At 43.4% G+C, this 12,293-nt stretch overlaps 1 non-coding gene across 1 annotated transcript; it reads right to left on the bottom strand.

Moving 5' to 3' along the window:
* Nucleotides 1-5,457: 5,457 nt before the first annotated feature.
* trnac-gca lies at nt 5,458-5,529 on the bottom strand. Its single transcript has one exon. It is a non-coding gene; the product is annotated as a tRNA-Cys (tRNA).
* Nucleotides 5,530-12,293: the final 6,764 nt, after the last annotated feature.

Below are 12,293 nucleotides of genomic sequence, written 5' to 3'. Positions count from 1 at the left end.
TGAAAATATAGATTGCTATTATTCTCTATTAGTATTATGAAGATACTCTCAATGTAAGACCCTACGCCTACTCCCTAAGAAAGCAGAGTGAGGGTAGGAAAGACATAAAACGTGGAACAAAAAAGCATAGACTTGCCTTGGGCTCTGTTTCAGAATATATATATTTTTTATATGAAAGCAGTTCCACATGTTGCCTTGACGCAAGCTGTGTGGTAATAATATTATTTGTATTTTAATCTGTTATATTTCATTATGTAGCCTACTGTAAAATCTGTGTGTTGACTGTGATCAGGGTAGCCATGTCTGTTTAATGAACAAGATACCTATTGATTTCATGTGCGTGGCGCAACTACGTAGCCAATAGGCTGGACAGACACCAACATCGGCCACGTACTGCCACTCTTAAAGTTGCCGGCATGTGCACTGGAGATAATAATCTGGTAAAAATGGGACAGTATGGATTGGATAAAAAAAAACATTGGCAGATATTTTTTACAGGCAAAGTCTGTCTGTACAAGTCTCATTTCTCAAACTCTTCTCCCTGTATTTCAAGGCTCACTGTAGAGAAATCACTCTCCCCCGGCTTCCATCCATGATATTGTCCTTATTGAGTATTCTCCCCTATATTTTTAATTTAAGTTAACACGATTACTCCCCTTTTGAATTCTTTATCGCTCCACCTTTAGATCTTTCTCTCCAATCTCAGAGAAATGGTTCCCGCTCAGATCTTGTATCCAATCTTTGAGCAATTTCTCCTCTCGCTGAGCCTAAGTGTGGGTATGAGAGCTTGCGTCCCAAATCGCACTCTACTCCTTTTATATAGTGCCATTCGGGATACACACAGAGACAGCAGTGATAGTTAAGGGAGGACTTTTATCACTCGCCCAGCTTGGTAATTGGACGTGTTCAATGGTGTCGTGAAGCCATGCAGTAAGAGGAGTCGAAGGAGAGAGCCAGCCTTCATCATCCAGATGGGAGAATTAAAGTGAATTAACAGACCGAACATTCAGAGAACCCCTGTGGAGTAGAACACCCTCTGTGTGGCATTTAACAAAGCAGACCTGCATCAGCTCATCCAGTACTGCTGGGGACAGCGGCAGAATTAACTTGAATTTGAGTCTCCGATTGAATCGAACCATAAGAGAGAGAAATAAGAATATGACTACATTGGTATGTTACACGGGCAGGCATGTTATTTTCCTGATGGAGGTGGTGAGTGGGCGTATGACAAGGCGCCCGGCTGGAAGCGATGTGTGTAACAGCCGTGCTCTGCTCGACACTGCAACACTGATGAAATCCACTCTGTGGTCTATTGATCTGGCCTGCAGTTTGATTTATGTTGTCTTTAAAAATTCATTAGGTTGAGGCATGGGGGAGCTGCAGGGCAGCGGGTGCTCCTGTAGGGCACATTTGTCTATGTTTACAAAGCCACCAGCATTGACTCAGCAGCAGGAAAAGACACTAGGCCAAATGAGTCTGTGTGTTGTTGTTACTCTGTACCACACACACACACACACACACACACACACACACACATGATTTGAAATCCCTGTAGTATTGAAGTGCATCTGTTGCTCTATGCCCTCATCTCGGTGTGACTACGTTTGCTATTGATTCCTGCATGTACCTAGAGCTCTGCACTGCTGCTACCTGCACCCATAAATCACATGACGACTACAGGACGACGACCCCGGGGACTCACTCCCATCAACCCCTACATCCATTTAAACGTGTGGAGATACTACAGCGTTGGGTCAAAAGTAGTAGTGCACTATGTAGGTTGCCATTTGGAATGCTGACCACATGTTAGAATGAGGCCACAGAGGAGCAGGCAGCACACAAAGAGTTAATGATCATCAGAATAGAGCAAGTCCCCCCTCATAGGGAAAACAGCAGGTTGATGAGGGGTGCCGTTTACTATCAAGACACGCTGTTAATTAAGACCGCATGCTTCAATTAGCTGGGTAGTGCTTAAAGGACGGATTGAGAAGGGGCCTGGGGTTAATGTTCTACTCGGGGTTAGAGGGAGAGAATGGACTGTACGGCAGGGGAGGGAGAGGGGGAGAGAGTACTTGCCTCTAGTAAGAATGCTGCAGAGGGAAGCCTTGACTTGCACATGAAACTCTGTCTGCCTGGATGTTGGCTGTTTGAAGCAGGGAAATTAGAATTTGGGTACGGCTGTGCTCCTGCCTCAGCCCTGGATCTCGCCCACTCTGCTGTGCCAGAGTGGGAAGAGTTCACATAGACACACACTGCTCCACTCCAGCACAGAACTTGCTTTCTTCTGTGTGTGTACGCTCTTAGAAAAAAAGGGTTCTGGAATGGTTCTGCGGCTGTCCCCATAAGAGAACCCTTTTTGGTTTAAGGTAGAACTCTTTTGGGTTCCATGTGGAGCTCTTTGTGGAAAGGGTTCTACGTGGAACCCAGAAGGGTTCTACTTGAAATCAAAAGGGGTTCTTCAAAGGGGTTCTCCTATGTGGAAAGCCGAAGAACCCCTTTTGGGAACCATAACAATAACCTTTTTTTCTGAGTGTTTGTGTGTGTGTCCTCTTACACAGCCAAGCTGAGTTACTAGAGTTTCGTATGAGAGACTCCTTCATTGAAGATGGATGATTGTCCAGCAGTGTTCTCCGGGAAGGCATTTGTAGCTCTGTTGAAGGGGGTGCTTGTGTGCGTGCATGACTCCAGTTGTATTGTGTGTGGGGGAGTGCATTTACACGTGTGTGTAAGAAGCGAGTGGTTTATGCGTAGAGTAGATTGCACGTGTATAAAAATGGGCCCCTGGCTTTCTAATCACCATATTATTTTCGTTACTGGGTTCAATTGAAAAAATGGCACCTCTGGTTGCATGTAGCAGGTTACATAACACAGCTGTTCTTCCTTCCTTGGAATTTGCGTCACATCCCAGATATTCCCAAAGGAAACTTTTCAAAATGCTGTTTTTTTCACCTGCAGAGATAAACAAAGAGATAAGCATGGCGTGTGTTTGTGGAGAGGTCCGTCAGCCATTGAGTCAGCAAGCCATCCAGCCAGTCAGTGAGAGCCTTATGGAATAATGAGTCCCCATTGTTCTGAAGTTTAGATTATTTTTTTATCGCTTTGGAACTATTTTTACAAGTATGTGGCACATTTTCACAACTCTTAGTACAAAATCAATAAAATGCAACTTAATGATATCTTTTAATTTAGTAGTTTTAACTACCAGTTAATCCAATAGCAAACAATGCAAGATACGTGTTTCAAATCACTCTTCGAAGTGCTGAAAGTAATATGCTACAGTACTGTAAATTATAGTAGATTACACAGTTCACATTAGGTGATGCACTTACATTACCTAACAAAATTGACAGAAAATCTATAGTTTCCATAATATCTATCCGATGTGTGATCAATGAAGACATTCTCTACAATGGTTTATGCAAAAAAAAAAAAAAAATCCGTCAGATATAATTGCGACATAGTTGTACTGTCTGTAAAAAAAATATATATACAAATTAAATAAAACAAATTAAATGAAAAATAAATTCTCCTCCACATCACAATGAATGTCCTCATTGTTCATGCACTCACCACTGCCCACTCCTGCTGGTTGGTCAGCACATGGCCATGACCACCACCCGGGGGCCTTCTATCAATTCTGAGGGTAAAACAGAGTGTACTGTCAATAGATCATGTTACAGTATTATTACAGTAAGTTTTGTGAATTTGCATTGCAATATGTCATTTACTGTAAATGTAATGGTTGAGCATTGTGCATATCCCGCAGACTTACCGCTTTTCTCGCTCAAATGTTCTCATGATCAAATTGACATGGTCAACGACAATGGCGCGGACGACATCAGGCAACAGTTTCCTGCCGTCTGCTTCCCTCTCTCTGATGTTCACCTCTTAGATGTGGCCCATGCCTACCTCTTTGACGGGCCCCTTGTCCACGAGCTCTATGATTTCTTCCTCTGCCTTGCTGTCTATTCTGCTCCATGTTGAAAGAAATATCAAGTGGTTCACACACGCCCTTTTAAATGGTGACCAAATGTGGTTACCACTATGTGGAATCAATTAGCAATAACAAGTAGTCATCATGTATGGTTATCATGTATCATACACGTCGTTTAGATGTTTATACTTTACAAACACACTTTTTTTCTGTAGTTCTCAAAATCCATATACAGTATAGTAGACAAACCAGTTTAAAATCTATAGGTTTACTTAACGGTTAAGTGATTAACCAGTAAGAGCAGTTGGATTAAGTGATGGTTAAGTGTATTTAAACAAATGAGAAGAGAGTCATGTGTATGGTGAGCATTGCATTGGGAAAGGCAATTACTTTATATGAAAGTTATTTCTTGATGGAACACGGATTAGGTGTGGTGAAAAAGTTACTGTGTGATTTTGTGTGTTGTACTTAGTCAATTGAAAAATGTGCTTAAAGTTTTGAAGAAAAGAAACAGACTTTTTGATGATCTGTTTTGAGTTATGGGATGGACCATAAGTGTTAGACTTTTCTTCAGGCTGGTCAGTGTGTGCATGTGTATCACCAAATGTTTATCCATCCCCGAGACTGTAATGGAAAACAGTAAAAAAAACCTCTGAAATGTTTTACTGCAGCATACTGTAAATGATGATGAATTCTGAAAAAATGTCTGTATTTCAAATGGTACTGTAATTCCACTCCACAGAATACAGTACCGTATCTTTGGAGGGCAAAAAACTTTCGACCACTAGTGGTTGCATGGTATTGTTGTTTTGGGCTCATTAACATATTTTGAGGTGTGCCTTGTAGGAGGCCATATTCATTTGCACCTGTGAGTGAAAATGCTGTACCAATTAACTCCTATGATTATAATGCCCCATCAATTTAAAATGTATAGTGGACATATTGGAGTGGCATGTTTGAGCAGTAAATGTAAAAATGTTTGTTAATTGTTTGTTTTTTCTTTTGATTTGATTAACTTAAGTTGAATTGATTATTTATTGTTTATAATTTAAGTTTAACTGAATTTGATTTGACATTTTTACAACCAAATAACTGTACCTGAGCACTCTGCCAATTTGGAAGCCTTTGTTAAGGCCTCTAGAAGTGCAAGCGATATAAAACATTGCATATTTATTAATACACTGTACTGTGTAAACACTTTACCGAGCAGACAACCTGCTTGAACCAATCCCTTGTAATTAAAGTAAAATATGTGACTACAAACCCTTCCCCTCAATGAATTGAATTAGTTCTGATTACGGTAGCATTGACCTTTTTACCGTATAATTTTACGCTATTGGACTGTGTGTCATTAGACAGTGCTTGCTTTGATACCATATTTATATTACAGTAACTGTATTGAGATATTAAATACAGAACTTTACTTGCCACAGGCTGCCTGTAAATCATGATCAAATTTACGGTAACCCTTTTACAGTGTACTGTTGTCTTGTATTTTTTATATGAAAATCTAAGAGAAAATGAGGGGGCACCCGGATTTGAACCAGGGACCTATTGATCTGCAGTCAATTGCTCTACCACTGAGCTATACCCCCTGTTGAAATCTTGCTGCAAACAGAAGTGTTATCATTATGTTGTTGGTTTTAGGCCAGGGCCATGTGATCACAACTACCAGGCCAGTGCACCACCCTCTTTTCATTCTTTCAGGCTCAGGTCACTTCAGTGTGCTTCTCAGGACACAGAGTTCTCACAGACAAAACAATCAGGTTGTTGTGGCTGAGTGGTTTAGGTGATGGACTAGAAAGCCAAAATTTACAAAATAAACTAAAGTAAAAAACAAAACACAAAGTAACACAAAATAACAATGTGTGGGGATACAGATTAGGTCATTTGTACATGTAGGTAGGGGTAAAGTGACTATGCATAGATAATAAACAGCAAGAAGCAGCAATATAAAAACACATGAAGTGGCAAAAGACAGAAATAATTGCACAACTCTCATCTCCTTCCCCCTCACTCCCTACCTTTAACATCAGTGGTGTTCCCCTCAAAGTGGTACCCCATTTCACCACCCTAGGTGCTTCTCTCTCCCCGAAGTCCACACTCTGTCAATAGAGTCTCTGCTTCCTTTGGATGCCATCGTGCCAGGGTCTTAAAAAATCTAAACCCCAAGACCCAAACCAAGGTGGCAGTATACAATGCTGTTTGTTTCTCCACCCTGCTTTATGTCTCAAAGACCTGGACCCCGTATAGGCGCCACATCAACATCTTGGAAGCCTTCGACATCAGGTGCCTCCAATGCATCTTTGGGATAACCTGGGAGGACAGACTATCCCATAATAAGATTTTGTCGACCTGTATCGAAGCAAGCACGGCTAAACGACACCTCTGTTGGCTTGGCCACGTAATCCAAATGCCTGGACACTCTCTCCCACGCCGAGTTCTCTACGGCCAACTGAGTGCAGCCAAACGCTCTGCGGGAGGTCAAACAAAAGCACTTTAAAAGGCCACCGCATGGACCCGCTGAAGCGCTGCAACATTGATCCCTCAAGCCTGGAAACCCTTGTACTCGACAGGTCCACATGGCAGTCCACCTGTGCCAGGGAGGTTCAGCACCTGGAAGGTGCCATCCTATAGAAGAGAAGTGAGAAACGCACCCAGAGTCTCCAACGCGGAGCTGGAATCACGCTATCAGAATTCCAACATACGTATCCCACCAGCAGCAGATCATGCGGCTCCCGCAACGGCCTCCACAGCCACATGAAGTGGCATCAGGGCCAGAAGTGTTGATCCTAACCACCCCTACCCCAATCACAAGAGGAGCATTTGTTATCATTGTCAACGATGGACAGTTTGTGTGTGTGTGTGAGTGTGCGCGCGTGTGTGCGTGCGTGTGTGTGTTCTCATTGAACGTTTACCCATCTCGAGCGGACTAAACTCCACTCCATGGTGAAGGATGTTTATGATGAACTTCACCAACAGAGTGGAGCAGAGACCAGGCGTGGTGGAATCTAGCTCTGACAACATTGGTTAATTCTTTAAAAATATATATTTAATGAAACACAGATGTATAAGGAAACTTAAGGAAACTTCATAGGAAGAAGGAACACTCAAGAACAGGGGTGTCAAAGTCAAATGGACGGAGGGCCAAATAAAAAAATCAGCTACAAGACGAGGGCCGGACTGTTCGAATGTTCATTGAAAAATTTTTAAATGACGCATATAGTCTAGTGAACCTAATTGAACCTACTGAAAACCTAACAAATATATTACAATATGATCAGATAAATAAAGCAATATTTTCTTATGGCTCTGTCAGTAATCTTTAATTTTCAACAGACACAAAAGACAAATTTCCTTTATATAAATATCCCCATAACATGAACATTAAATGAAAGAAACCGGTATTCAAGGCACCATCAGTAGACTATATTTTCTATTTTAGCAAAAGTGGGCTAAATTTACTTCAAAGAAAAAACAATAATAGCAATTTTCTATCATCCACTCAACTGAAATATTTTTAAAATATAATTGGATTGAAATACAAAAAAATAAAGTGCAAAAATCTATTAATCAAAAACAACACTTTGTTTAAGGAGAAGTAACATGCAGTGAAAACAAATATTAAATTTTAACTTTTAAACTTGAACTGAGTAAAAACTCTAAATATGTGATTGCACAGTAATGTTCACTTGTTTGAGGTTGAGGGTGATACTTGGTGGTGTCCCATCTTTTCCACAAGTTCATCAATGTTCGGGGTAAGGCTCTGAGCTGAAGAAATCCTCAGAATTGAGTGGAGGTGTTCAGCAGTAAGTCGACTTCTGTGTGATGTTTTGTTCAGGTTCATCAAAGAAAACAGTTGTTCACACAGGTATGTGCTGCCAAACATAGACAACGTTTGAGCAGCCTGGATGCGCAGCTGGGGCATTGTGCCGGGGAGGAAACGGGCGAACTCCGCAGCACCCACTGCCGCATATTTTGCCCTCAGTGCATCATTGCATTGGAGGTCAATCAACTCCATTTGGAGGTTTGGTGGTGAGCTTTCCACGTCAACAGCAAATGGGTTACCGAGCAGTTCCAACCTGCTTTTTTGTGCTTCAAAGTCAGCAAATCGGCGTCGAAAGTCAGCGGCAAGCATACCTATTTTATCAGCCAACTGTGTGCTCGGGAACGCACTGGTAGAGAGCTTCTCTTTCATGGTCTGGCAGCTGGGAAAGTGGCTCAAATTTTCTTTCCGCATCTGCGTCTCCCACAGAGTCAGTTTGGTTTTAAATGCCTTCACTGTACTGTACATATCAGAGATGACACGATCCCGACCCTGCAGCTGCAAGTTTATTGCATTCAGATGACTCGTAATGTCACACAGAAAAGCCATTTCACACAGAAACATTTCGTCTCGGAGTTGTGTTGTGTCTTTCCCTTTGCTGTCCAAGAACAGACAAATCTCCTCACGAAGCTCGAAACATCTTTGAAGCACCTTTCCCTGGCTTAGCCATCGCACCTCTGTGTGATAAGGCAAATCACCATGCTCCGTTTCTAACTCCGTCAGAAATGCCTTGAACTGGCGGTGATTCAAACCTTTGGCTCTGATAAAGTTAACTGTGCGCGTGATGATGCTCATTACATGCTCCATTTTCAAGGCTTTACCGCACAACGCTTCCTGGTGTATGATACAATGATAAGCTGTCAGCTCACCTGTCGCGTTTTCCTCTTGCATCTTTTCCCGTATCTTCGCCACCAGTCCGCTCCTGTGTCCACACATCGCAGGTGCTCCGTCGGTTGTCAAACCCACGAGTTTTTCCCAAGGCAGCTCCATCTCATTTACACATCTTGACACCTCTTCATACAAATCATGCCCCGTAGTTGTGCCATGCATAGGACGTAAAGCCAAAAACTCCTCTGTCACGCTTAGGTTGGAGTCCACTCCGCGGATGAAAATTGACAACTGGGCAATGTCAGAAATGTCGGTGCTCTCATCCACAGCCAAGGAATATGCAATAAAATCTTTTCCCTTTTTCACAAGCTGCTCTTTTAGATTGATGGACAACTGGTCTACTCTCTCGGCAATGGTGTTTCTGCTCAGACTCACATTTAAAAAGAGTTGCCTTTTTTCTGGGCAAACTTCGTCACAAACTTTAATCATGCAGTTTTTGATGAAATCCCCCTCCGTAAATGGCCGGGCTGATTTAGCGATCTCTTCTGCCAAAATAAAACTGGCCTTGACAGTTGCGTCCGCGTGTGTGTCCGCGTGTTTCGTTTCATAATGTCGTCTCAGATTATACTCTTTCAGTACCGCCACACTTTCTCCACACAGAAGACACACAGGTTTTCCAGCTACCTTCGTGAACATATACTCCGACTCCCACCTTGTTTGAAACCCCCGGTTCTCAGTATCCACCTTCCGTTTTGCCATTTTTGATGGGTATCTGAAAGTTAATTTTACTGTGATGCTGACGACTGCTGTGCCAATAAATATTGAAATGAAGCAGCCTACTGCTCGGTGCGTCACCTTTGCATTGTGGGAAATGTAGTATTGGTGCGTGTAAAAGATCTGTGGGCTGCCGGCTTGCTGCGGGCCGGTTCTAATAATAAATCAAGATCATCCCAGGGGCCGTAAAAAACCTTCTTGCGGGCCGGATGTGGCCCGCGGGCCTTGACTCTGACATATGTGCTCAAGAACATAGTTCTATAAAAAAAACTTTAAGTTTGTCAAAGACCTCTTCGCAAAGGAAAAGTGCGGAATCCTAAAAACTCCAAAGCCAGAACTGGAAGAACATCTGGAAAAGGTCCACCAGGACATGAAAAGGCATGAGCAGATAATCATCCCACATGACATCCCACCTATTCAACCACCAGAATTCAATCTGGACACTGACCCTCCAAAATGGAAGGAAGTAGAGAACGTTGTCCGAAGAGCAAGAGTGGCCTCAGCTCCTGGGCCTAATGGAGTACCATACAAGCTCTACAAGAACGCTCCGGATGTTCTACGCTTTCTTTGGAGGCTCATGAGGATAGTGTGGCAGAAGGAAATAATACCAAAGGCATGGCGAAGGGCTGGTGGTGTGCTAATCCCGAAAGAGAAGGATGCAACAGACATCAGTCAATTCCGACCAATCTCCCTTCTCAACATCGAAGGGAAGATCTTTTTCAGTATAATAGCACAGAGGCTGTCCACTTATCTGGAAAGGAACAAGTACATTGATACATCTGTACAGAAAGCAGGCATTCCTGGTTTCTCTGGTTGCCTGGAACATACTAGTATGATTTGGCACCAGATCAAAACAGCTAAGAAAGACAAGAGAGACCTCTATGTCATCTTCCTCGACCTGGCCAATACCTTTGGCTCAGTTCCCCATGAACTCCTCTGGGAATCCTTCAACATTTTCCACGTACCAGAACCCATCACTACACTGGTAAAGGCCTATTTCCAAGACCTGCAATTGTGTTTCACAACACCTGACTTCACAACAACATGGCAGCGCTTGGAAGTAGGCATAATGGCAGGCTGTACAATTTCACCTCTGCCCTTCACTATGGCCATGGAAGTCATCATCAGGGCATCGAGATGGGTGGTCGGCAGTGAGAGAACTAAGGAAGGGCTCCGTCTCCCACCTATCCAAGCATACATGGATGACATGACTACACTGACCACCACTGCAGCATGCACCAGGCGGCTACTTGCAAAACTGCAGGATAACATCAAGTGGGCCTGGATGAAAATCAAGCCAAGCAAATCTCGAAGCATCTCCATAGTCAAGGGATAGCTTAAAGATGTGAGGTTCTGCATTGGAGATGACCCGATACCAACGGTGTCTGAGCAACCCGTCAAGAGCCTGGGTAGATGGTACAATGAAAGCCTCCGGGATAAAGATCAAGTGCAGCAAGGCAACAAGATCTGAACGCAGGAAGCTGGTGGTCGAGGAGGTGCGCAGACAGGAGGAGATTGCAAGAAGTGCAAAGGCTGTCTCTCTTGCTAACCAAGGGCAATGGACGCGGTGGGAAGGCCTGGAGAGGAGAAAGATCAACTGGAGTGAGCTTTGGCAAATGGAGACAAGCAACATCAGCTTCATCATGTTTATGATGTGCTTCCATCACCAAAAAACCTACATCAATGGTATGGCGAGGACCCGACCTGCCCCCTCTGCCCAGCTCCAGCGACTCTCAGGCATATAATGACAGGTTGCAAGACCAGCCTCTCACAAGGTCGCTACACCTGGAGGCACAATCAGGTCCCCAAGAGCCTGGCTGCAGCACTTAAGATCAAGAGGAGTGCAACCAATTCATTACCTCCAAAAACAAGCAATCAGGTCAAAACAACAACATTCATCCGGGAGGGACAGAAAAGGCCCAAGCATCCTCCTACGAAGCCAGAAACTGGACACCTAGCCATGGCCCGGGACTGGAAGATGCTTGTCGATATTGGCCAGCAACTCATTTTTCCACCTGAGATTGCTTCTACCAACCTTAGGCCAGACATGGTACTCTGGTCCCCTTCACAAAAGGCTGTGTACATCATAGAGCTCACAGTCCCGTGGGAAAACTCTGTTGAAGAGGCCTACGAGCGTAAGAAACTGCGTTACACAGAGTTGGCAGCAGACGCAACTCAGCGTGGCTGGAATGCAAAAGTCTGGCCAGTTGAAGTGGGATGCAGAGGATTCGTGGCTTCTTCCACCATCAGGTTGGTGAAAGAACTTGGAATCCATGGACAGGCTCTGCGGCAGACCGTCAGAGCAGTTTCTCAAGCAGCTGAAAGAGGCAGCCAGTGGATCTGGATCAAACGGAAGGACCCTTGCTGGGCTATAACTTCATGACCCCCCCACCCCCACCTGAGAACCCAATTCAGATCCCTCCAACTTGAGGATGTGTCCCAAAATTGACATCTTAACCCAGTCTAAGAAATAAACCTCCCATGCCACTCTGTCAACATCACGGCAAATCTCATGTGAGTGCATTCCATCTTTTGGCACAATGGACAGTTTTTAACATCTCGTCCTGTGTTTTAGGATTCTTTGTCCTCTGTAGTTCTTGCCTTTCTTCTTTTGCTGAAATCCATATTTTTTCAATAAATGTTTGTCAAATACACCACTGACTTTTTGCTCATTTCTGTTTCTTGAAGATCAAATCAAATCGTATTAGTATTTCACAACAACTACCTTATACACACAAGTGTAAAGGAATGAATAAGAATATGTACATAAAAATATATGAATTAGCGATGGCCGAACGGTATAGGCAAGATGCAGTAGATCGTACAGAGTACAATATATACAGTGGGGCAAAAAAGTATTTAGTCAGCCACCAATTGTGCAAGTTCTCCCACTTAAAAAGATGAGAGAGGCCTGTAATTTTCATCATAGGT

Source organism: Oncorhynchus mykiss, chromosome 12, assembly GCF_013265735.2.
Source record: "Oncorhynchus mykiss isolate Arlee chromosome 12, USDA_OmykA_1.1, whole genome shotgun sequence".
Lineage (NCBI taxonomy): Eukaryota > Metazoa > Chordata > Actinopteri > Salmoniformes > Salmonidae > Oncorhynchus > Oncorhynchus mykiss.
Note: the sequence above shows the minus strand (reverse complement) of the source record. Positions and strands in the feature narration are given on the sequence as shown.